Genomic DNA, 26,145 nt, shown 5'->3' with positions numbered 1-26,145 from the left:
TTTGTTTTCTGGAAGATTGTTAATCCCAGTTTCAATTTCATTACTTGTGATATGTTTGTTTATATTTTCTAATTCTTCCTGGCCCAGTCTTGGAAAATGTTACCTTTCCAAGAATTTGTCCATTTCTTTGTGGCTGTTCATTTTATTGGCATATAGTTGTTTGTAGTAGTCTTTTAAAATCCTTTGTATTTCTGTGATGTCAGTAGTGATTCCTCCTTTTTCACTTCTAATTTTATTGATTTGCATCCTCTCCCTTTTTTTCTTGATGAGTCTGGTTAAAGGTTTATCAATTTTGTTTCTCTTCTCAAAACACCAACTTTTAGTTTTATTGATCTTTGCTATTATTTTCTTCATTTCTATTTCATTAATTTCTGCTCTGATCTTTATGATTTCTCTCCTTCCACTGACTTTGGGTTTTCTTTGTTCTTATTTCTCTAGTTGCTTTTAGTGTAAGGTTAGATTGTTTATGTGAGATGTTTCTTGTTTCTTGAGGCAGGATTGTATTGCTGTAAACTTCCCTCTTAGAACTACTTTGTTGCACCCCATATGTTTTGGGTCCTTGTGTTTTCATTGTCATTTGTTTCTCTGTATTTTTTAATCTCTTATTTGATTTCTTCAGTGATCTCTTGATTACTTAGTAGCACACTGTTTAGCCTCCATGTATTTGTGTTTTTTACAGTTTTTTTCCTATAATTGGTTTCCAGTCTCTGAGTGCTGTTGTCAGAAAAGATGCTTGATATGATTTCAATTTTCTTAGATTTTCTGAGGCTTGATTTGTGACCCTAGATTTGTAATCTATCCTGGAGAAGGTTCCATGTGCACTTGAGAAGAAAGTGTAAAGAAAGTGTATTCTGCCACTTTCGGATGGAATGTCCTATGAATATCAATTAAATGCATCTGGTGTATTAAGTCATTTAAAACTTGTGTTTCCATATTTATTTTCTGTTTTGATGGTCTGTCCATTGGTGTAAGTGGGGTGTCAAAGTCCCCTATTATTGTGTTACTGTTGATTTCCCCTTTTATGGTTGTTAGCATTTGCCTTATGTATTGAGGTGCTCCTATGTTGGGTGCATATATATTTATAATTGTTATATCTTCTTCTTGAATTGATCCCTTGATCATTATGTAGTGTCCTTCCTTATTTCTTGTAACATTCTTTATTTTAAAGTCTATTTTATCTGATATGAGTATTGCTACTCCAGCTTTCTTTTGATTTCCATTTGCATGGAATATTTTTTTCCATCCCTTCACTTTCAGTCAGTATGTGTCCCTAAGTTTGAAGTGGATCTCTTGTAGACAGCATATATATGGGTCTTGCTTTTGTATCCATTCAGCTAGCCTGTGTCTTTTGTTTGGAGCATTTAATCCATTTACATTCAAGGTTATTATTGATATGTATGTTCCTATTACGATTTTCTTAATTGTTTGGGGGTTGTTTTTGTGGGTCTTTTCTTTCTCTTGTGTTTCCCTCCTTTAGCATTTGTTGTAAAGCTGATTTGGTGGTGCTGAATTATCTTACCTTTGCTTGTCTGAAAAGCTTTTGATTTCTCCATCGAATCTGAATGAGCTCTTTGCTGGGTAGAGTAATCTTGGTTGTAGGTTTTTCTCTTTCTTCACTTTAAGTATATCCTGCGACTCCCTTCTGGCCTGCAGAGTTTCTGCTGAAAAATCAGCTGATAACCTTATGGGTATTCCGTTGTATGTTATTTTTTCTTTTCCCTTGTTGCTTTTAATATTTTTTCTTTGAACTTAATTTTTTGTTAATTTGATTAATATGCGTCTTGATTTGTTTCTCCTAGGGTTTATCCTGTATGGGACTCTCTGTACTTCCTGGACTTGGGTGACTTTCCTTTCCCATGTTAGGGAAGTTTTCCACCATAATTTCTTCAAATATTTTCTCTGACCCTTTCTTTTTCTCTTCTTCTCCTGGGACCCCTATAATTCGAATATTGGTGTGTTTAGTGTTGTCCCAGAGGTCTCTGAGATTGTCTTCTTTTCATTCTTTTTTCTTTATTCTGCTCCTTGACAGTTATTTCCACCATTCTGTCTTCCGGCCCACTTATTCTGTTATTGATTCCTTCTAGTGTATTTTGTTGTTCATCTCTGTTTGTTTGTTCTTTTGTTCTTCTAGATCTTTGTTAAACATTTCTTATATTTTCTCAATCCATGCCACCATTCTATTTCCGTGATTCTGGGTCATCTTTACTATCATTACTCTGAATTCTTTTTCAGGTAGATTGCCTATTTCCTCTTCATTTATTGGGTCTTGTAGGTTTTTACGTTTCTACTTCATCTTTCTTTGACATATTTTTTGGTCATCTCATTTTTTTTTTGATGTGTGGGATTGTGTTCCTGCCTTACGGGTTGTTTGGCATGAGGCTTCCTGTACTGGAGTTTGTAGGCTGTTAGGTAGAGCTGGGTCTTGGTGCTTAAATGAGGACCTCCAGGAGACCTCACTCAGATGAATATTCCCTGGTGTCTGTGGATCTCTGTTAGTCCCACAGTTCAGGCTTGGAGCTCCTACCACTGGAGCTCTGGCCCAACCCCTGGCTCATGAACCAAGATCGTGCAAGCCATGCAGAGCAGCAAAAAAAAAAAAAAAAAAAGCGGAACAATAACAAAGAGTAAAAATAAAATTAGAAAACTAAAAGATATGTTAGAAAGAATAAAAAAATAAAAATACAGATGAAACAACAACTGGAAGGTAAAACAGAACCACAATAGTAAAAATAGAGGAAAATTGTAAAAAAGCAATAGTATAGAATCAAAATAGTAAAAAGGCAGGGGGTTGGGGGTGGTGGTGAGATGAATTGGGAGATTGGGATTGACATATATACACTAATATGTATAAAATAGATAACTAATAAGAACCTGCTATATAAAAATAACTAACTAAATAAATAAAATATTTAAAAAAATTGGAAAATCCCTTGGCTGTGGGGCAGGGCTTAGGCAGGGCTGGGGTTTAGGCAGTGGGTGGGGCCTATGCTTAGGACCCACAGGGCCAGAAAAGGCCCTGGGTGGGTGAGGCTTAGGCTCAACACAGCAGGAGAGCCCCAGGAGTGCCTCAGGCCTTGGAGGTCAGAGGACCAGGTCCAGGAGCCCAGCCGGCTCACTGGGCCTGAGTGGGTGGGGGAAATGCTAGGCACATTCCCCCCATCCTTCAGTCCCAGAGGGCCCCTCCCCACTGGCCTCTCTTCTTCCCCCTGCCTCCCTCCTATGCCCCTAGGAGCCACTCGGCCTGAGGGGCCCCAGAAGCCAGGGGACCAGACCCTGAAGCCCAACAGGCTTCCGGGGTGAATGGGTAGGCAAAATGCCCTTCACACCTCCCCTGATCCTCTGATCCCAAATGGCCCCTCCCTGGCTGCCTCTCCTCCTCTTCCACCCTCCTCCCTCCCTCTTACACCCCGAGGACCCCTGCAACCAGAAGGGTCTTTGGAGAATGGAGGACCATGCCCAGGAGCCCAGCAGGCTTTCCAGGACCTGAATAGGTGGGGGAAATACCCTCCACACCTCCCCTGATCCTCCAGTCCTGGAGGGTTCCCCCTCCACTATCCACCTCACCTCCTCTTCACTCCTCCTCTCTCCGTCCCATGTCCCTAGGACCTACAAGGCCAGAGGGGGCCCCAGAAAATGGAGGACCAGGCCCAGGAGCCCTGCAGGCTTCCCAAGGCCCGAGTGGACAGGGGAAATGCCCTCTGCACCTCCCCTGATCCTCCGATTCTGGACGGCCCCTCCTGTCCACTTCTCCTCTTCTCCCCTGCCTCCCTCCTACTCCCCTAGGACCACTGAAACCCAGAGGGGGCATTGGAGGGTAGAGGACCCAGCCCGGAAGCCCTGCAGGCTTCCCAGGGCCCGATTGGGCAGGGGAAACGCTAGGTGTGCTCCCCCCTGATCCTCTGAGCCCCTGGGGTCCCTCCAGGCAAGGGAACCCCTCTCCCCCTCCCAGCCACCCCTCAGGGGTGTGGGTCCTGTCCTGCCTCCACTTTTCCTTCCCCCTTACTTCCCCCACGTCCTACCTTGTCACTCGGGAGTTCCTCCCATCTCCTTGGGTGTCAATTTCCCCCACCAGCATCCAGCAGTCACACTAGTTCCTTAGGTTGCTTTTCCATTTTGTTGATTCTTTCTTTTGCTGGACAGAATCATTTTAGCTTGAGGTATTCCCACTTGTTAATTTTAGATTTTGTTGCTGGTGCTTTAGATGTTGTATTAAAAAAATTGTTTCCAAGACCCCAGTCAAGAAATTTTTCTGTATGTTTTTTTCTAGGAGTTTTATGGTTTCAGGTCTTACATTTTGAGTTAATTTTGTGAGTGGTGAAAGACAGGGTCCAGTTTCATTCTTTTATAAGTGAATATCCAATTTTACCAGCACCATTTATTGAAGAGACTTTCTTTTCTCATTTGGTATTCTTGACTCTCTTGTCAAATAGTAGTTGACTGTATAGGTATGGATTTATTTCTGGGCTCTTGATTCTGTTATACTGGTCTAGGTGTCTATTTTTATACAGAACCATACTGCTTACTATATAGCTTTGTAATACAGTTTGAAATCACGAGGTCTAATACCTTCTGCTTTGTTCTTCTTTTGGGGATTACTTTGGTTATTTGGAATCTTTTGTGGTTTCATTTGAATTTTAAGATTGTTTTTTCTACTTCTGTAAAAAATGACATTGGAATTTAGATTCAGTGTAATCTCTATCAGTAGATGGCTGTGTATAGTATATACATCCTAACAATATTAATTCTTCTAATACATGACACAAGATATCTTTGCATTTTGTGTGTGTATTCTTCTATGCCATTTATCAATGTCTTATAGTTTTCAGTGTAGAGGTCTTTACCTACTTGGTTTAGTTTATTTTTAAGTATTTATTCTCTTGATGCTATTGTAAATGAGAGCATTTTATTTATTTCTTATTCAGAAAGTTTGTTTTAATGTATAGGAATGTTACTGATTTTTGTATGTTGGTTTTATACGCTGCAACTTTACTAAATTTGTTGACTAGTTCTAGCGGTTTTTTTGGTGGAATCTTTGGAATTTTCTATATATAAAATCACACCATCTGTAGACAGAGACAATTTTACTTCTTTCTTTCCAATTCTGAAGCCTAACTAGTACTATATTGAATAAGTGTGGTAAGAGTAGACATTCTTGTCTTGTTCTTGACCTTAGAGAGAAGACTTCCTACCTTTTACTGGTGAGTATTATGTTAGCTGTGGACTTGTCTTCTATGGCCTTCTTTATGTTGAGGTATGTTTCTTCTGTATCTAATTGGTTGACAGTTCTTATCATAAATGGATATTGAATTTTGTGAAATGCTTTTTCTGCATACATTGAGATGATCATATAAATTTTATCTTTTCTTCTATCAATGTGGTGAATCACATTTATTGATTTGCTTATGTTGAACTATCCTTGCCTCCCAAGCATGAATCCCACTTTAATATGGTGTATGATGCTTTTGACGTGCTGCTGAATTCAGTATGCTAAAACTTTGTTGCAAATTTCTGTATCTATATTCATGAAGAATATTGGCCTGTAGTTTTCTTTCCTTGTAATGTCTTATCTGACATTGGTATCAGGGTAATGCTGGCCTTGTAAAATGAGTTTGGGAATGTACCCTCCTCTTTGAATTTCTGGGAGAGTTTAAGAAAGATTGGTATTAATTATTCTTCTTTAAATGTTTGGTAGAATTCACTAGCAAAACCATCTCTTCCTGGGTGTTTTTGTTTTTGGAGGTTTGTGATTCCTGATTTGGTCTCCTTGATAGTAACTGATATATTCAGACTTTCTATTTCTGCCTGACTCAGTCTAGGCAGGTTGTATGTTTCTATGAATTTCTAAGAATTTCTAGGTTGTCCAGTTTTTTGGCATGTAGTTGTTCATAGTAGGCTCTATTATCCTTTGCATGTCAGTGATATCAGTTGTTATGTCTCTTCTTTCATTTATAATGTTGTTGATTTGGGTCCTCTCTTTTTTTCTTGGTTTGTCTAACTAAAGATTTTTCAATTTTGTTTATCTTTTCAAATAATCAACTCTTGGATTTTTAATCTTTTCTATTGTTTGCCTGTTCTGTATATCATTTTTTCCTGCTCTTATATTTAACATTTTTCCATCTCTTAACTTTCAACTTTAATTTGTTCTTCTGTTTCTCATTCCATGAGGTGTAAAGTTAGGTTGTTTGAGGTATTTCTGTTTTTTTTTATGTTTGCATTGGTGGTTATAAACATCCCTCTTAAAACTGCTCTTGCTCCATCCCATAAGTTTTGGTATGTTGTATTTCCACTTTTATTTGTCTTAAGTATTTTTGAAATTTCCCCTTAATTTCTTTTGTTGTCCATTGGTTGTTCAGCAGAGTGTTGTTTAATTTTCATGTATTCATGAGTTTTCCAGTTTTTCTCCTATTACTGATTTCTTGTTTCATACCATTGTGGTCAGAGAAGATACTTGGTATGATTTTAATCTTCTTAAATTTGCAAAGACATGTTTTGTGGCCTAACATATGATCTATCCTAACAAATATTCCATGTGGGCTTAAAAAGCCTGTGTATCCTGCTGTTGTTAGGTAAAATATTCTGGATATGTTTGTTAGGTTCATTTGGTTTATAGTGTTCTTCAAATCTGTTAGGGTCCTCTTTTATTCTCTGTCTGGATAATCTATCCATTTTTGAGAATGAAGTGTTAAATTACCCAACTATTGTTGTATTGATGTTAATTTCTCTTGTTAGTTCTGTTAGTATCTGCTTTATATATTTAGGTGCTCCTAAATTAAAAAAAAAAAAGTTAATGGGCTTTCTCCAATCAAAAGAAAGAGTGACTGAATGAATAAATATAAACCAAGATCTAACAATATGTTTCCTATAAGAAACTAACTTTTTAAAAAAATTTTTATTTTTATATTGGAGCATAATTGATTAGCAATGCTGTGTTTGTTTCAGGTGTACAGCAAAGTGATTCAGTTATACATGTACATGTGTCTATTCTTTTTCAAATACTTTTCCCATTTAGGTTATTACAGAATACTGAGCAGCATTCCCTGTGCTATACAGTAGGTCCTTGTTGGTTATCTATTTTAAATATAACAGTGTGTACATGTCAATCCCATACTCCTATCCCTCCTCCCACCCTTTCCCCATGGTAACCATAAGTTCATTCTCTAAGTCTGTGAGTCTGTTTCTGTTTTGTAAATAAGTTCATTTGTATATTTTTTTAGATTCTGCATATAAGTGATATCATATGATATTTGTCTTTCTCTGTCTGACTTACTTCACTTAGTATGATCATCTCCAGGTCCAATCACATTGCTGCAAATGGTATTATTTCATTCTTTTTAATGGCTGAGTTATATTCCATATGTACCATATCTTCTTTATCCATTCATCTGTCGATTGACATTTAGATTGCTTCCATGTCTTGGCTATTGAAAACAACACAGCAATGAACATTGGGGTGCATGTATCCTTTTGAACCATGTTTTTAAAGTAATTATTGATAGTTAAGGACTTACTATTGCCATTTTGTAAATTGTTCTCTGTTTTGTAAATCAATTGTTCCTTGCTCCTTACCCTGCTATCCTCTTGCATAATTTGATGACTTTTGATATCAGTATGCTTTGGCCTCTTTATCAGTTTCTTTTCATGACTCCTTTGGGTTTTTCATTTGTAATTACCATGTGGCTTACATAAAATATATTTAAATTATAACACCTTAATTTAAACTGGTAACATCTTAAATAGTATTTCTAAACTTTACATTTTTACTACTGTACCCCCTTACACTTCACATTATTATTACAGTTTATGTATTATGTACCCAATAACAAATTATTGCAGTTATAATTATTTTTAATACACTTTTTTTTAACTTTTAAACTAGAGTTGTAAGTGAATTATGCACCATAATTATTATTATTAGAGATCTGACTTTGATTATATATCCATTACCAGTGAATTCTACTCTATCTTCATAGGTTTTTATAATGTTAATTAATGTCCTTTTATTTCTACTTGAAGTACTCCCTTCAGCATTTCTTGCAAGGCAGATCTAGAGTTGATTAACTCCCTCACCTTTTGTTAGTCTTATCTTTCCTTCATTTCTGAAGGACAGCTTTGATGGGTATAGTATCCTTGGTTGACATTTTTGTTTTAGTTTTAATATTTTGAATATATCATCTATTCTCTCCTGGCCTGGTTCTCTACCCAAGTAAGGTCACAGGATAGGATCCACAGTTGCCAGGATTTTCTGGTCAGGCTTCTTCAGTGGTCAGGACTGGGTACTATACTCACCAGAAGATGGGGTTATGAATTAGCTTTCCTGCCTGGATAGAGAGGCAAACCAAGGTCCAAGGCTAGCAAGGCTCTCGGTTTGGCATCCAAAATCAGGCAGACCTATGTCCCATCAAGTTTTCTGGTCAGTACACCATTGTCTTGCTTCTTCAGATGAGCAAAGCTGCTAGTAGGATTTCTACTTGGGAGTTGTTAGGTACTGTAAACCATACCCCTCTTCTCAATCACATTGATTCACAGTGGTCAAGCCCTTCAGATTTCCCTGTGATCCCTGTGAGGTACAACTAGAGCAGGCCCCCTGGAAAGCAACATGTAATGGTGAGGGAATTGTACGTCCACACTGGGCTTTCTTTTTCCCACTGGAGAAATGATAGTCTTGAGGGGGGGGGGGGCCCTCTCAGTGCAATACGCATTGGTCTAGACATTCTTTAAAAAAAAAAAAACTGGGCTTCCCTGGTGGCGCAGTGGTTGAGAGTCCACCTGCTGATGCAGGGGACATGGGTTCGTGCCCTGGTCCGAGAGGATCCCACATGCTGCGGAGCGGCTGGGCCTGTGAGCCATGGCTGCTGATCCTGTACATCCGGAGCCTGTGCTCCGCGACGGGAGAGGCCACAGCAGTGAGAGGCCCGTGTACTGCAAAAAACAAAACAAAACAAACTGTCATTTTACTTGAATTTTTATTTTGCCTTTTTATTGTAAAATTATATACAGATACAGAAATCTATACAGAAATGAATAGTGCAGTGAAACATTATTAAATGGACACATGTAATCATTACTCAGCCCAGGAACATTGTCAGGAAACCCAGAAGCCCTTGTTCGTGCAAATATCAATCACACATTCTTCAATTGCTCAAAAGTAACTACTATCCTGACTTAACTAGCAATCACTTCCTGGCATTTTTTTTTTAATTCATCACCTAAGTATATATTTCTAGGTATTATAGCTTTGTTTTGCCTCTTTACTATCTTGATAATTTGTTTCTTTTAACCTAAAGATTTCTAGTCCTTTATTTTCCTTATCATTTTTATCTGTTTACGGTATTAGGCCATTTAATCTAGAATGTCTCACAGTCGATTGTGTTCATTGTGTATTCATGGTGCATGGTAGCAATTTATTCACTCATCTTTAGTTATTTCAAATTGGCAATGGACCCAATGGCATGACCAAATCAAGTACAGTCTCTTTGGCAAGGATATAGATTCACTTGTGCTCCTCCCTTAGGAGGCATGTGTTTGGATTTTCACTCTCTTTGGATGTTAAAATGCATAGGGACTCAATGTCTAGATCCACTAATTCAAGAAGTTTTCAAGATGGCTCTATTTTCATTGTTATTTTTTTTTAATTACTAACAAATATTTTATAAGGTGACATTCTTCCTCATTTATAATTTGAATATCCACAATGTAGAAAAAGACACCTAAAAATGTTTGATTCTTACATGTCATTTACCTGGTTTATATGAAAATTGATTTCTGTCATCCTCAAAAGCTGACCAATTATGTTTTTTTTAAATATGGTTATAAACTGAGATTTAAACATATTTGGTGAAAGGGAACACTCTTGCACTGCTGGTGGGAATGTGAATTGGTACAGCCACTATGGAGAACAGTATGGAGGTTCCTTAAAAAACTAATAATAGAACTACCATATGACCCAGCAATCCCACTACTGGGCATATGCCCTAAAAAACCCATAATTCAAAAAGAGTCATGTACCAAAATGTTCATTGCAGCTCTATTTACAATAGCCCGGAGATGGAAACAACCTAAGTGTCCATCATCGGATGAATGGATAAAGAAGATGTGGCACATATATACAATGGAATATTACTCAGCCATAAAAAGAAACGAAATTGAGCTATTTGTAATGAGGTGGATAGACCTAGAGTCTGTCATACAGAATGAAGTAAGTCAGAAAGAGAAAGACAAATATCGTATGCTAACACATATATATGGAATTTAAGAAAAAAATGTCATGAAGAACCTAGGGGTAAGACAGGAATAAAGACACAGACCTACTAGAGAATGGACTTGAGGATATGGGGAAAGGGAAGGGTGAGCTGTGACAAAGCAAGAGAGAGGCATGGACATATATACATTACCAAATGTAAGGTAGATAGCTAGTGGGAAGAAGCCGCGTAGCACAGGGAGATCAGCTCGGTGCTTTGTGACAGCCTGGAGGGGTGGGATAGGGAGGGTGGGAGGAAGGGAGACACAAGAGGGAAGAGATATGGGAACATACATATATGTATAACTGATTCACTTTGTTATAAAGCAGAAACTAGCACACCATTGTGGGGCTCCATCCATAGCAATTCTTATTCATGACATTCAAAATATCCCCTCTTTGGACAGTGGTACTCTTCCAAAATTGCTTCCTATGGCCTTTTGGTTCTTTAGACAGGGCATTAACATTTGTTGATAGCTACCTTATAATCTGGTATGAGAAGTTGATCTGGGCTCATCTTAACACATGGCCAATTCTATGTTAGCCCTGGATTCCTTTAAAGGGAAATGGTAATTTAAGAAAACAATATGGATGCTCATTGCTACTTCCTTTAAAGATAATGTACAAGATATATATGTGCATACAATGTATATGTATATACAATCATCAGAAAAAATATATATCTCCTATATGTGGAAGAGAGGAATAGAGAGATGGAGAGAAAAGGACTTTAAAAAGATAGATGTGGGCCTCCCTGGTGGCGCAGTGGTTGAGAGTCCGCCTGCCGATGCAGGGGACACGGGTTCGTGCCCCAGTCTGGGAGGATCCCACATGCCACGGAGCGGCTAGGCCCGTGAGCCATGGCCGCTGAGCCTGCGTGTCCGGAGCCTGTGCTCCACAACGGGAGAGGCCACAACAGTGAGAGGCCCACGTACTGCAAAGAAAAAAAAAAAAAAGTATAAATATAGGTAAAAGGAACAAAATTTCATGAGTTCCTACTCACACTACTAATACATTCTAATACAGTTCTAATTCATAACTAATTGTAGGGTTTTCACTTAATCTTTTCTATATTATATTCATATTGTATCTGTACATATCCTCTTTCTTCCACACAGAGATCTTGGTTCTGAAGAATACAGAAGGTGGTAGAATTAGAATATTCCATGATTACTCATTTTGCTTTATAGCATATTACATGTGAACAGATTGAGAATGATTAATGTCAATATCAATGATGGTTACTGAAAACAGTTTAAACATTTTTTTGCATATGATTTCTTCACATTCTCTCCACACTTTCATGTTCACACTGTGTCTACAATAGCAGATAATACAGCCATTACGTGCTATAAATTCTTTAAGACTTCATTTTACTTCTGTAAGTAACTATGTATATAACTCCTACCACCAGTCCTTAGGTCAGTACCTTTCTAGTTTTTATCATTGCCCAAATCTCTTTCACTAAGAGATAATTGAGGAAAGTCTCATGACAACAATATCTTATTAATACTTGTACATTAATAATAGTTGATAGCCTTTCAAAATGAAGATCAGTTTTGCTGAGTAAGAAATCCTTGTCTCACATTTTCTTTTTTTTAAGTACTGTAAAAATGTTATCCCATTTTACTGTAGTATAAGGTGTAGCAGTCTTAATATCTCATGATAATTTACTTTCTTGTGTAAGCCTTGTGCTTTGTTGCTTGAATGGCCCAAGTTTTCTATTTTCTTTTTCTATTAAGTTCAATCATTTTACAAAAATTTGTTGGTCATTCTGGGTTAACAGTTTCAGATATTATGTTTTCTCTTTTAAAAAGGGCAATAGAAACTTTTTTAGTTTTTTGAATTATAGTTTTAATATATTTTTATGTATTCTATGTCCTTGATGAGACATTCTTCTTCAGTTACTACTGTTATCCATATGTTAGATTTTCTTTACTTGTTCTTGCCTTCAATAACTGTTACTTTTCTCAATTTTTTTACCTCTTTTTAATCTATTAAATTTCCTTATTTTGTACTATCAGTTGCTATTGAGGTATTATGTTCTGTTTATTTGCTCCTGTACTGCTTTTACAGTATTCTTATGATTTTTTAAAAATTTATAATTCTTAACTTCTATCATCTTGTTTCTGAATTTTTATCTATAATTTCATGCCTGCATAAATATTTAACCTACTCAGCTTATCTTGAAATATACATTAGATTCTTAATGTTTTCTGGGAATGCTTTTCTGGCATGCATAGTTTTTCTGAAAGACTATTATTCTGCTCCTTAGTCTATTTTATATTTTCTTATACTTGTAGCTTATATGGTATCTGGTCTTAATATTTTTGTGTTGCTTATATTTACATGAATTGAGTTTTCCAAATTTTTACCAGAAAGTATGTTTTAAGGTAGTTTTTATAATGTACAAAGCTCCCTTTATTCTTGTTTTTGTACTTTAAAAATATGGCAGCTTGCTTTCTGAGATTTCCTGGCTATATTTTTTTCTCCACTTTTATCTAGAATTTTTCTCTCTATTGTCTCTGTCCTACTCAATTTTGATTCCATTCCCAGAAATTTTTCCTCCGTGTGGAGCCCTTCCCTGAAGAGATGTCCTCATGGGTCAGTTTTGAGATTTCACAGGCTTTTCTAGCCCAATTAAGACTGACATAGGTATCTGGCATGCAATGAAGAATGCGGTAGGCAAAAACCATATGGGTTTCAGCTGATGATCAGTGTTGCTGAGTAGGAAATCCTTGGTTCTCATTTTCTTTTGAGTACCTTACATGTGTTACTCCATTTTATTGTTACATAAAGTGTAGCTGTCTTAAATATCTCATTATAATCTAATTTACTTAACCATATAAATCTTGTGTTTTGCTGCTGTGCTTTCCGAGGAGTAACTGTTGGATTTTAGGGATTCTTCTTTTCTTAGGCTTTTCAAATGTCATGTTAGTTCCCGCTGATATTTTCCACACAACCATTGTTACACACAGGTCTTACAAGTCTTTAATAATTTGTCTCCAGGGGCTTGTATGGATACTTATTATCCACAGATTTTTGTTTTTTCTATCCAGTTCTGTTTGTTTTTATGTGAGGATTCTTAAAAATTCAAAAACTAGCCTTCCATTGCATTATCATCTTCTTCCCTATAATTTTAACAAAAAATATTCCTGACATTTATTTACTGAAGGTTGATCACACTGAACTTAGACATGGAGATATTTCTTATTTCTTGTAACCCTTATATTAAGTAGATATAGTTGATGTTTGAGTTGCATGGGTCCCCTTATACACAGATATTTTTTCAATAAATATATTGAAAAAGTGTGCATGTAGAGATTAGTCTGTCCTTACATAGTCAAAAAGTGAGTGACATTTAATGTAAAATTATTAATGTGCTAGTTTTCTTACTGTTTTATAGCTTTGCTTTCAAAGAATTACACTATTGGGCAGTATGCCTCTATCTCTCCTAATTGGAGAAACTGCATATCAGCCTATCAATCATCACATTCATTAATGTAGAGGCTGGGTTACTGTGAAGCAATCATATTGATTATACTAGGCTCCCATAAAGCAATCATATTACTGCTTCTTTGTTATCAATAGATAAATATGAATTTCTTTTTTACATCTTTTCATTTTTGATGTCTAGTGTTAGTAATATAGATAACATCTGTAATGTTTTGTATAATACAAGACAATATTGATGTAGGTACTGACAAGTGGTTCATCTTGTAAACAGAGACCATAAACTTACAGTACAGTAAATATATTTTCTCTTCCTTATAATTTTCTTAATAACATTTTCTCTAGCTTACTTTATTGTAAGAATACAGTATTTAATATACAAAACATAAAATATGTGTTAATCAACTGCTTATGTTATCTGTAAGTCTTCTGGTCAACAATAGGGCTATTAGTAGTTAAGTTTTAGGGGAATCAAAAGTTCCACATGGATTTTCAACTGTGTAGGGGTCAGCACTCCTAACCCCCACATTGTTGAAGGGTCAACTGAATATTCAACAATGTTGCCTCATGCAACTATCCATTTACTAATGCTGTAACTTTCAGAATCTGGTGCTTTTTGCATCTAGAGGTATAATTGTAGGTCCTATATAACTTCCAAGGGAGGACAGCCAAGAAAAATTCATGAGATGATTGACACTGCCTTTTTGTAATCATGATGTACAATTTCTTCTACATATTTTGATAATACTATTCTTATTACAGCACTAAAAGGTTCAGCTAAATGTTAAATATAACAAGCTGATGAATTTACTTAAATATAGCAGCACAGTTGAATAAATTTAGATTGCAATATACTCTGGAAGTAGAAAGTATTTAGAATTTTACCTTTCCTTTAAAATGCAAAATATATTTTTTTTAAGCAACAAGTCCTGAGAACCCAAGGGAGCTCCAAGTCCCTGTATTAAATCCTCAAGTAGCTTATGAATTGTTTAATATTTGAACACCTACAAAGTGCTCACATCAGTTCATCTTCTCTAAAGCAGATACATCTCTAAGAGGGTGCACAACAGCAGCTTAGCTGCAAAAAGTGAAAGTGAAACTGTCATGTTTAATCATTTCCCTTCCTGAGAAGAAAGATTTAAGCATGTGATAATGGAATCACTCAAGTCAGAATTAGGCCAACTGCTGTGACTAATATCTCCATGATGAAACAAGCTTGTTCATTTTGTATTCCAAGCAACTAGGTAAAAGAAGCACAGTGTATAAAACATAATGGATACCAAAAATTTCTTCTTGAAAGAATGAATGAATCAGTGATTGGAAGGACAGGTTTTTTTATTTGTTTTTGAAAGAATGAGTCAATGAGTGAAGAGACAATCATATCTTTATGAAGAGGTAGAGAACCATTAAAATGTTCAATAACAGGGAGGTAGGTCGTAGATAGGAAAGAGTATAAATTTTTAATCGGATAAACATCTTTGAATTTCATTATTGTGTGACCTTGAGAAAATGTCTTAGTCATACCTTTCATATCTGTAAATTTTTAAAAAATATTATATACCTCACTAGATTTTAACCCAAAATGTTTGTACACAGGACTTTACTACTATTAACCACTCAATAAGAATTTCTTCCCTTCCCTTTCCTTAGAGCTAAACTCTAAAAATAAGATAATGAAACATTATTAATTACTAAGAAAAACTATAAAAGTTTTCATTTTGTGATACTTTTTTCCCTGTTTTGATGCAATATATTTGACATATAACATTCTACAAGTTTAAGGTATAAAACATAATGAATATATATATATATATATATATATAGCAAAATGATTACCACAATAGGATTAGTTAACATCTATCACCTCACATCGCTACATTTTTTTTCCTTCCTTGTGATGAGTACTTTTAAGATTTACTCTTAGCAACTTTCAAGTATAAAATATTAACTATAGACATGCAATGTTGTACATTACATCCTTAGAAATTATTTGTCTTATAACTGGAATTTTAGCCACCTTTACTTCACTCTCTCACCCCCAAATCCCACAGCTGCCAAAAACAAATCTGATCTGTTTCAATGAGTGGCTTTTTTAGATTCCACATTTAATGAAATATAGTATTTGTCTTTCTTTGTCTGACTCATTTCACTTAACACAGATGGACATTGAGGGCATTATGCTATCACAAATGGCAAGATTGCCTTCTTTTCTATGGCTGAATAGTATTCTATTTTGTGTACCACATTTCTTCATTCATCTCTCTGACACTCAGTGTATTTCTGTGTCTTGTCACAGGTCTATTATAAGTAATGCTGCAATGAACATTGGAGTACAGATACTTCTATGAGACTGTGATTTCTACCTCTTTGGATACATATACTCAGAAGTAGGATTGCTGGATCATAGGGTAATTCTATCTTTTAACTTATTTTTAAAAAATTTTATTGAAATATAGTTGATTTACAATGTTTTGTTAGTTTCAGATATAACTGCAAAGTGATCCAATTATACATATATATGTATATTCTTTTTTTATATTCTCTTCCATTATAGGTTATTACAAGATATTGAGTAGAGTTCCATGTGCTATACAGTGAGTCACTGTTGATTATCTATTTTACATATAGCAGTATGTATATGTTAATCCTAAACTCCTAATTTATCCCTCCAAACTTTCCCCTTAGGTAACCATATGTTTGCTTTCTGTGTCTGTCAGTCTATTTCTGTTTTGTTAATAAGTTGATTTGTATAATTTGTTTAGATTCCACATATAAGAGATATCATGTGATATTTGTCTTTCTCTGTCTGGCTTACTCCACTTAGTATCATAATCTCTAGGTCCTACCATGTTGCTGCAAATGGCATTATTTCTCTTTTATGGCTGAGTAATATTCCATCATGTATGTATACCACATCTTTATCCATTCATCTGTTGATGGACACTTAGGTTGCTTCCACGTCTTAGCTATTGTGAATAGTGCTGCTGTGAACAGTGGGGTGCATGTATCTTTTTGAATTCTGGTTTTCTCTGGATATATGCCCAGAAGTGGGAATGCAGGATCATATGGTAGCTCTATTTTTAGTTTTTTAATGAACATCCATACTATTCTCCATAGTGGCTGTATCAATTTACATTTCCACCAACAGTGTAGGAGGGTTCGTTTTTCTCCACACCCTCTCCAGCATTTATTATTTGCAGACTTTTTGATGATAGCCATTCTGATGGGTGTGAGGTGATACCTCACTGTAGTTTTGATTTCCATTTCTCTAATAATTAGCGATGTTGGGCATCTCTTTATGTGCCTCTTAGCTATCTGTATGTCTTCTTTGGAGAAATGTCTATTTAGATCATCTACCCATTCTTTGATTGGGTTGTCTGTTGTTTGTTATTGAGCTCTATGAGCTGTTTTTGTATTTGCAGATTAATCCCTTGTCCATCACATCATTTAAAAAATTTTCTCCCATTCTATAAGTAAGTTGTCTTTTTGTTTTGTTTATGGTTTCCTCTGCTTTGCAAAAGGTTTCAAATTTAAATAGGTCCCATTTGTTTATTTTTGTTTTTATTACTCTAGGAGGTGAATCAAAAAAGATATTGCTGCAATTTATGTCAAAGTGTGTTCTGCTTATGTTTTCCTCTAAGAGATTTATGGTCTTATATTTAGGTCTTTAATGCATTTTGAGTTTATGTCTGTGTATGGTGTTAGTGTTCTAATTTCATTCTTTTACATGTAGCTGTCCAGTTTTCGCAGCACCATTTATTAAAGAGACTGTCGTTTCTCCATGGTATATTCTTGCCTCCTTTGTCATAGATTAATTGACCATAGGTGCATGAGTTTATTTCTGAGCTTTCTAGCCTGTTCCATTGACCTATATTTCTGGTTTTGTGCCAGTACCTTACTGTTTTGATAACTCTAGCTTTGTAGCATAGTCTGAAGTCAGAGAGCCTGATTCCTCCAGCTCTGTTTTTCTTTCTCAGGAATGCTTTGGCTATTCGGGGTCTTTCGTGTTTCCATACAAATTTTAAAATTTTTTGTTCTAGTTCTGTGAAAAATGCCATTGGAAATTTGATAGGAATTGCATTGAATCTGTAGATTGCCTTGGGTAGTATAGTCATTTTGGCAGTACTGATTTTAACAATCCAAGAACATGGTATAGCTTTCCATCTGTTTGTGTCATCATTATTTTCTTTCACCAGCATCTTATAGTTTTCAGAGTACAAGTCTTTTGCCTCCTTAGATAGGTTTATTCCTAGGTATTTTATTCTTTCACATGCTACGGTAAGAGGGATTGTTTTCTTTCTTTCTGATTTTTCATTGCTAGTGTATAGAAATGCAACAGATTTCTGTGTATTTATTTTGTATCCTGCAACTTTACTGAATTCATTGATGAGCTCTAGTCATTTTTTGGTAGCATCTTTGGGATTTTCTGTGTAGAGTATCATGTCATCTGCAAACAGTTACAGTTTTACTTCTTTTCTGATTTGGATTCCTTTTATTTCTTTTTCTTCTCTGATTCCTATGGCTAGGATTTCCAAATCTAGGTTGAATAAAAGTGGCAAGAGTGGATATCCTTGCCTTGTTCCTGATCTCAGAGGAAATGCTTTCAGCTTTTCCCCATTGAGTATGATGTTAGCTGTGGGTTTGTCTTTAATAGCCTTTATTATGTTGAGGTAGGTTCTGTCTGTGCCCATTTTCTGGAGAGTTTTTATGATAGATGGGTGTTGAATTTTGTCAAAAGCTTTTTCTGCATCTACTGAGACGATCATATGGTTTTTATTCTTCAATGTGTTAATGTGATGTGTCACACTGATTTATTTGCAGATATTGAAAAATCTTTGAATCCCTGGGACAAATCCCACTTGATCATGGTGTATGATCCTTTTAATGTATTTTTGGATTTGGTTTGCTAGTATTTTGTTGAGGATTTGTGCATCTATGTTCATCAGTGATGTTGACCTGTAATTTTCTTTTTTGTGTGATATCTTTGTCTGGATTTGATATCAGAGTGATAGTGGCCTCTTAGAATGAGTTTTAAGTGTTCCTTCCTCTGCAATTTTTTGGAAGAGTTTCAGAAGGATAGGTGTTACCCCTTCTCTTGATAGAATTCACCTGTGAAGTCGTCTGTCCTAGACTTTTATTTATTGGGAGTTTTAAAATCAAAGATTCAGTTTCAGTGCTTGTAATTGGTCTGTTCATATTTTCTATTTCTTCTTGCTTCAAGTCTTGGGAGATTGTACCTTTCTAAGAATTTGTCCATTTCTTCTACGTTGTCCATTTTATTGACATATAATTGCTTGTCTCTTATGGCCATAATTGCTTGTCTCTTATAGCCCTTTGTATTTCTGTGGTAGCAGTTGTAACTTCTCTTTTTTCATTTCTAATTTTATTGAATTGAGCACTTTCCCTTTTTTTCTTGATGAATCTGGCTTAAGGTTTGTCAATTATATTTCAAAGAACCACCTTTTTGTTTCATTGATCTTTATTGTTTTACTCATCTCTATTTCATTTATTTTTGCTGTGATCTTCATGATTTCTTTCCTTTTACTAACGTTGGGTTTTGTCTCTTCATCTTTCTCTAGTTGCTTTAGGTGTAAGGTTAGGTTGTTTATATGAGATTTTTCTTGTTTCCTGAGGTAAGCTTGTATTGCTATAAACTTCTTTCCTAGAACTGCTTCTGCTGTGTCACACAGGTTTTGGATCATCGTGTTTTCATTTGTAGTTGATTTCTAATCTCATATTGTTGTGGTCAGAAAAGATGCTTGATAAGATTTCAGTTTTCGATAATTTACTGAGGCTTGCTTTGTGGCCCAGCATATGATCTATACTGGAGAATGTTCCATGCACACTTGAAAAGAATGTGTATTCTGCTGCTTTTGGATGGGATGCTCTATAAATTAAGTCCATGTGATCTAATGTATCATCTAAAGCCTGTGTTTATTGATTTTCTGTCTGGATGATCTGTCCTTTGATGAAAGTGGTGTGTTAAAGTTCCCCACTATTTTCTTACCATTGATTTCTCCTTTTATGGCTGTGAACATCTGCCTTATGTATTGAGGTGCTCTTATGTTGGGTGCATATACATTTACAATCATTATATCTTCTTGGATTGATCCCTTGATCATTATATAGTGTCCTTCTTTTTCTCTTGTAACAGTCTTTATTTTAAAGTCTATTTTGTCTGACATGAGAATTGCTACTCCAGCTTTCTTTTGATTTCCATTTGCATGGAATTTCTTTCCATCCCCTCATTTTCAATCTGAATGTGTCTCTAGGTCTGCAGTGGGTCTCTAGTAGACATCATATATGTGGGTCTTGTTTTTGTATTCATTCAGCCAGTCTGGTTGGAGCATTTAACAGTTTTACATGTAGGGTAATTATCAGTATGTATGTTCTTATTGCCATTTTGTTAATTGTTTTGGATTTGTTTTTGTAGCTCTTTTTTCTTCTAATTTGATGAGTTTCTTTAGTCTTGTATTTGGATTCCTTTTTCTTTTTTGTGTGTATATCTATCTATCATAGAATTTAGACTTGTGGTGAGTGTGAGGTTTTGATATAGCAGTCTATATATACAGGATTGATTTAAGTTGCTGATCTCTTAATTTCAAATGCATTTCAGATAGCCTGCATTTGTATTCTCCTCCCCTCTCAATTCCTGGTTTAGATATCATATTTGTGTGTGGATGATTTCCTATATTTATGGTATGTTTGCCTTTACCAGTGAGCTTTCTCATTTTCTTGTTTCTGGTTGTGCCCTTTTCTTTTTTGCCTAGAGAAATTCCTTTAGCATTCGCTGTAAACCAGTATAGTGGTGCTGAATTCTTTTAGCTTTTGCATGTCTGTAAAGCTTTAGGTTTCCCCATCAAATCTGAACAAGAGCCTTGCTGGGTAGAGTTTGGTTGTAGGTTTTTCCCTTTCATCACTTTAAATATATCAGTCCTGCCACTCTCTCTCTTCTGGCCTGCAGAGTTTATGCTGAGAAATCAGCCGATAAAATACCCACCCCCTGCATAAGGTTAGTTGTTGCTTTTCCCTCATTGCTTTCTATATTTTCTCTTTAATTTCTGTCAATTTGATTACTATGTGTTTTGGCATATTCCTCCTTGGGTTAATCCTGTATGGGTTACTCTGTGCTTCCTGGAGTTGGATGACTGTTTCCTTTCCCATGTTAGGGGCCATTTCAGCTATTATCTCTTCAAATATTTTCTTAGGCCCTTTCTCCTGGACCCCCTCAAATCGAATGTTGGTGCTTCTGACATTGTCCTAGTGGTCTCTTAAACTGTCCTCATTTCTTTGCATTCTTTTTTCTTCATTCTGTTCCATGGCATTGATTTCTGCCACTCTGTTTTCCAGCTTACTTACTTATATGTTCTTCTGCCTCATTTATTCTGCGATTGATTCCTTCTAGTGTATTTTTCATTTAGTTATTGTATTCTTCAACTCTGGTTGCTCTTTATATTTTCTAACTCTTTGTTAAAAACTTCTTGTAACTTCTCACTCTGTGCATCCATTCTCTTCCTGAGTTATTAGATCATCTTTATGATCATTACTCTGAACTCTTTCTTAGATATACTCTGAACTCTTTCTTAGATAGATAGATTGCCTATCTATCTCCATGTCACTTAGTTGTTGTTCTGGGTTTTTATCTTGTTCCTTCATCTGGAGCATATTCCTCTTCTGTCTCATTTTGTCTAAATTTTTATATATGTGGAAAGTTAGTTTTAGTTATATTTCTCGACCTTGGAGAAGTGGCCCTCTGTAGGGGATGTCCTATGTGTCCCAGCAGTACACTCCCCTCTCATCACCTAAGCACCAGGGACCAGCTGGTCCCAGGGTAGGTTCTGACCAGTGTGTGCAGACTCAGTTCCACAGGGCTGTGGGATTGTAGTTTTCTTGCTTCTGGTGTCTGCCTCCTGGTGGGTGAGGCTGGTCTAGAGACCTGTGCAGGCTTTCCAGTGGGAGGTGCCAGCACCTGCCCACTGGTCAGTGGAGCTATGTCTTGGCCCTCTGGTGGGCAGGGCCATGTCTAAGGGTGTGTCTAGAGGTGGCTGAGGAAATCTTTAGGGAGCCTGTCTCTTGATAGGTGGGGCTGTGTTCCTGCCCTATTCATTGTTTGGCCTAAGATGTCCCAGCACTAGAGCCTACAGGCTGTTGGGTAGGGCCAGGTCTTGGTGCGGATGAACCAAGCAAGATGTCAGCCTGCAGATGAGTACTCCTGGATATGTTCACCACCAGCCTTTATGTCCCAGAGAAAGCCACCACCCCCTCTCCACAAGACCAGCAGGTAGATGTGGCCCAGGCTTCCGTGAAGTCACTGCTTTTGCCCTGGGTCCCAGTACACATGAGACCTTCTCTGTGCCCTGTAAGAGTGGAGTCTCTGTTTCTTCCAGTCCTGTGGAGCTCCTACAATCAATCAAACCCTGCTGGCCTGCAAAGCCAAATGCTCTGGGGGGTTCCTCCTTCTGATGCCAGACCCCCATGCCTGGGAGGCTGACATGGGGCTGAGAACTCTCACTCCCATGGGAGAACGTCTGCAGTATAATTATTCTCCAGTTTGTGGGTTGCCCACTGTGGGGTATGGGGTTTGATTATATTGCAAGTGCACTTTTCTTACAATCTCACTGTGGTTTCTTCTTTGTCTTTGGATGTAGAATATCTTTTTTGGTAGGTTCCAGTCTTTTTTTATCGATGGTTGTTCATCAGTTGTGATTTCTGATGGAAGGAGGTGAGGTCAAGGTCCTTTTCCTTAAGAGCCAGGCCACCTCCACAGGTGTTGAAAGAGGGCAGTGAGCTGGAGTGCTGCAACACGGCCCAGGTTAGAAGCAGGCAGCATGGGGTGACTGCTGTTCCACTGTGAAGCACGTGGTCAGGGTCTGGCCTTCTCTCCAGAGCAGCAGGTACAGGTCTCAGAAGGTCTTCTTAAATTTCTTGAAGAAAATCCATTCTGTTTTGCCTAGTGGCTGTACCAATTTATAGTCCCACCAAGGGTATACAAGGTTTCCCTTCCTCTGTGCATCCTTACTGATGCTTGCTATCTCTTCTCTTTTCAGTGACAGCTATTCTGAAAGGCATGAGGTGACATCTCATTTTGATTTGTGTTTCCCTAATTACTGATGTTGAGCACACTTCTGTGTCCCTGTTGGCCATTTGAATATCTTTTGTCTATTTCAGCTCCTTTGCCCCATTTTTAAACTGTATTATTTGTTCTTTGCTATTGAGTTGTATGTCTCTTTATATTTATTTTGGATATTAACCCCTTATCAGATATGTGTTTTGCAAATATTCTCTCCAAGTCCATTTTTTCATTTTGTTGGTTGGTTGTTTCTTTTTCCCTTTTAATGTGATGTAGTCCCATTTGGTGCTTGTGCTTTAGATGTCATATCCAAAAATCATTGCCAAGATACAGGCGAAATTCTTTGAAAAATGGTGACATAGGAGATCCCAGCTTCCCTATCCTGACACAAATACACTCCACTTATGAAGTTTTAGCAATACCATGGAAAAAAAATGCTAAAAATAATCACACGAAGAAAGACAGCTTAATTTTGCCTGTATCATCACGTCCCCTAAGCAAGCAGCATTGTTCAGCAATGCTGAACTTCCCAACTAGTAAGAGTTCCTCTCACCAGAAAAAGAAAAGTGGGGTGAGCAACTAGCTTTCTAGCCTCTCCCAGCACCATGTGAAGGTCCAGCTTTGGTACCACCTACCCAGAATGGCATGAATAGCTAGCTAGGAAAAAGGAAGAAAAGCAGAAGCTATTATCAGCAAACATAGTGGGAGCAATTGCAGTTCACAGAGACTTGGCTCTAAAGACAAATTCAGCAGCTTCTGCCACTGAGGAAGTCACCAGCAGCCTGCACAGATCTCACCAGGTACCCCAAAGGTATTTATGTTCACTAATATGCACCTCACATCCTCCCTGAGCATTATGCACCCAGACCCACACTGGTAGCCTTCTAAGCTCTCTGCAGCTGCAGATATGTAAGCTGCCTGTATCCTTCACCAGCCCAGGTTCCTGCAGCTGCACAATGATTGATAGTGTGCCTGTGCTCAGCCATCCAGCTGTGCACCTGCATGCCATCAGCCTGATGCATATCATTGGCTTCCACTGCAGCATACCTGGAAGGTATTATGAAGCCTTAGGTGAACATCCTGACAGCCAGGGACCCCATAGCTACTTATTAGCTACTTATGGGTAGGGATCAAGTCCTGCTTTCTACTATTGGCTGGCAATGTCATATAAACTTATAGAGAACCCCTCCAGCTTTGCTCCAGGATGTCCCCAGCCTAACTCTCATCATTGGTTCTTACTACAGTGCACCCAGGGGAAAGAGTATGTGGCCACAGAAGAGTACACTGACATCCTGTACTCCCACAGCTGCTTGCAGGTCTGGATCAGACTCTGCCTTCTGTCAATGGCCAGCAACACTGTGCCTACTTATAGCTAGACCTTCAAGCTATGGTCCTGCATGATCCCCAGTGCAGTATGACTACCTAGGGATAGAGTATAAATCCATAGGAGAGCACACTAATACCCAGGTTTTCTGCAGATGCAAAGCAGCCCATAGACGGCCCTTGTTCTTACTTACGGGAGCCAGGGCAGTGTCTACATGTGACCACTGCATACGTGCCTGCCCTGGTCCCTAGCTATTGGTCCTGGAGGTGACACTTAGAAGCCCAACAGCCCTTACAGGCACTGTAGTCCCCCTGTGGTGCTCACCAAGAAGTATAACCCTATCAATGCTGTGAACCACAGTGGCCTAAACTGAAGAAACATTAAAACCCCCTTCAGACAGTGCCCCACACTTGTCATCCTGTACCACTTGAGTCATGATCACAGCACAATCCAGTTGTGCTCCCCCTCTACCAGTGAAAGGCTTCCTTTAACAAAACTCATCCATGAAGCCTGGAAGACGTGACTGCTCTTTCAAATGCAGATACCTACAGAAGCTTCTAGGGATCACAAAGAATCATGGAAACATGTCTCCACCAAGGGAATACAGTAAACTCCAGTAACTGGCCCCAAAGAAACAGATATCCAGAAATTGGCCAACAAATAATTCAAAATAATTGTTCTACAGATGCTTAGAGGGATATAAGAACACAGAAAAACACTTTAAAGATATTTATTAGGGAAACAATATAAGAACAAAATTAGAAGCTCAACAACGAGGTATTAACAAAACAGAAAACAAGCAGGAAAGAGAATCAGTAAGCTAGAAAACAAATCAATTGAAATGATACAATTCCAAGAGCAAAAAGAATGAAAAGGAATAAAGAAAGCCTAAAGGGGTTATGAGAGACCACCAAAAGAAATAATGTATGCATTACTGGAGTCCCAAAGGGAGAAAGAATTGGAAAGTTTATCTAAAGAAATAAATAATGGCTGAGAATTCCCAAATATGGGGAGAAATTTGAACATCCAATTTCATGAAACTCATAGGTCACCTCAAAATTTCACTCCAAAATGTTTTTTCCTCCAAGACACATAATAATAAAATTGTCTAAAACCAAAAAATGATTTTTAAAGCAGCAATAGAAAAAATATTTGCTCATGTAAGGGAACCCTCATAAAGCTCTGAGATTTTTCAGCAGACACCTATTAGACCAGGAGAGAATGGGATGATATATTTAACGTGCTAAAAGAAAGAAACTGCCAACAAAGAATACCCAGAAAAGTTGTTCCTCAGAATTGAAGATGAGATAAAATCTTTCCATAATAAACAAAAGCTGAGGGAATTCACCATCACTAAGGCTGAATTATAAGAAAGCTAACAGGAGTTCCTCAAGCTGAAACAAAAGGACGCTAATGGGCAAATTAAAAACGTACAATGCACTGGTAAAAGTAAGCATATAGCCACGTTCATAATACCCTAATACTGTAACACAGTGATGTGTTAACTACTTAACTCTAGAATAAAATGAAAGAAACAGATGATTAAAACATAGCTATAGCTTCAGTATTCATTAATTAATACACAATATTGTTTTACAAATGTAAAAGGGGAGAGTAAAAAGATAGAATTTTTGTATTCAAAATTAAATTGTGTTCAGCATATGACAGACCAGTATATCTATATGATGTTTTATGTAAATCTCATGGGAACCACAAATCTACAATAGATACACAAAGGTAAAGAGAAAGAAATCCAAGTATACAACTATATAGAAAATCATCTAGTTCCAAAGGCAGGCAGCAAGAAAGGAAGAAAAGAAAAATGGAACCACAAATCAAACAGAAAACAATAAGATGACATTAGTAAGTCCTTACCCATTAAATATGGTTCAGAACCCAGTTCCTTCTGAGAAAGAAAAATGGAACTGCAAATCAAACAGAAAACAATAAGATGGGATTAGTAAGTCCTTACTTATTAAAATGGTTCTGAACCCATTTCCAATATGAGTGTGGGGGGTTTTCTCCCCATACCACCAAGCGATGCTTGCAACACTATCTGGG

At 37.1% G+C, this 26,145-nt stretch overlaps 1 long non-coding RNA gene across 1 annotated transcript in view; it reads left to right on the top strand.

The window, feature by feature from the left end:
- LOC137227090 (uncharacterized) overlaps positions 1 to 26,145 on the top strand; it is a 378,946-nt gene that overhangs the window by 236,888 nt on the left and 115,913 nt on the right. The window contains exons 6-7 of the long non-coding RNA XR_010944688.1: positions 15,987 to 16,098; positions 16,245 to 16,284. This is a non-coding gene — a long non-coding RNA (uncharacterized lncRNA). The remainder of the gene's footprint in view (positions 1 to 15,986; positions 16,099 to 16,244; positions 16,285 to 26,145) is intronic.

This window comes from Pseudorca crassidens, chromosome 7 (assembly GCF_039906515.1).
Source record: "Pseudorca crassidens isolate mPseCra1 chromosome 7, mPseCra1.hap1, whole genome shotgun sequence".
Lineage (NCBI taxonomy): Eukaryota > Metazoa > Chordata > Mammalia > Artiodactyla > Delphinidae > Pseudorca > Pseudorca crassidens.
The sequence above is the reverse complement of the archived record's forward strand: the minus strand, read 5'-3'. Positions and strand labels throughout refer to the sequence as shown.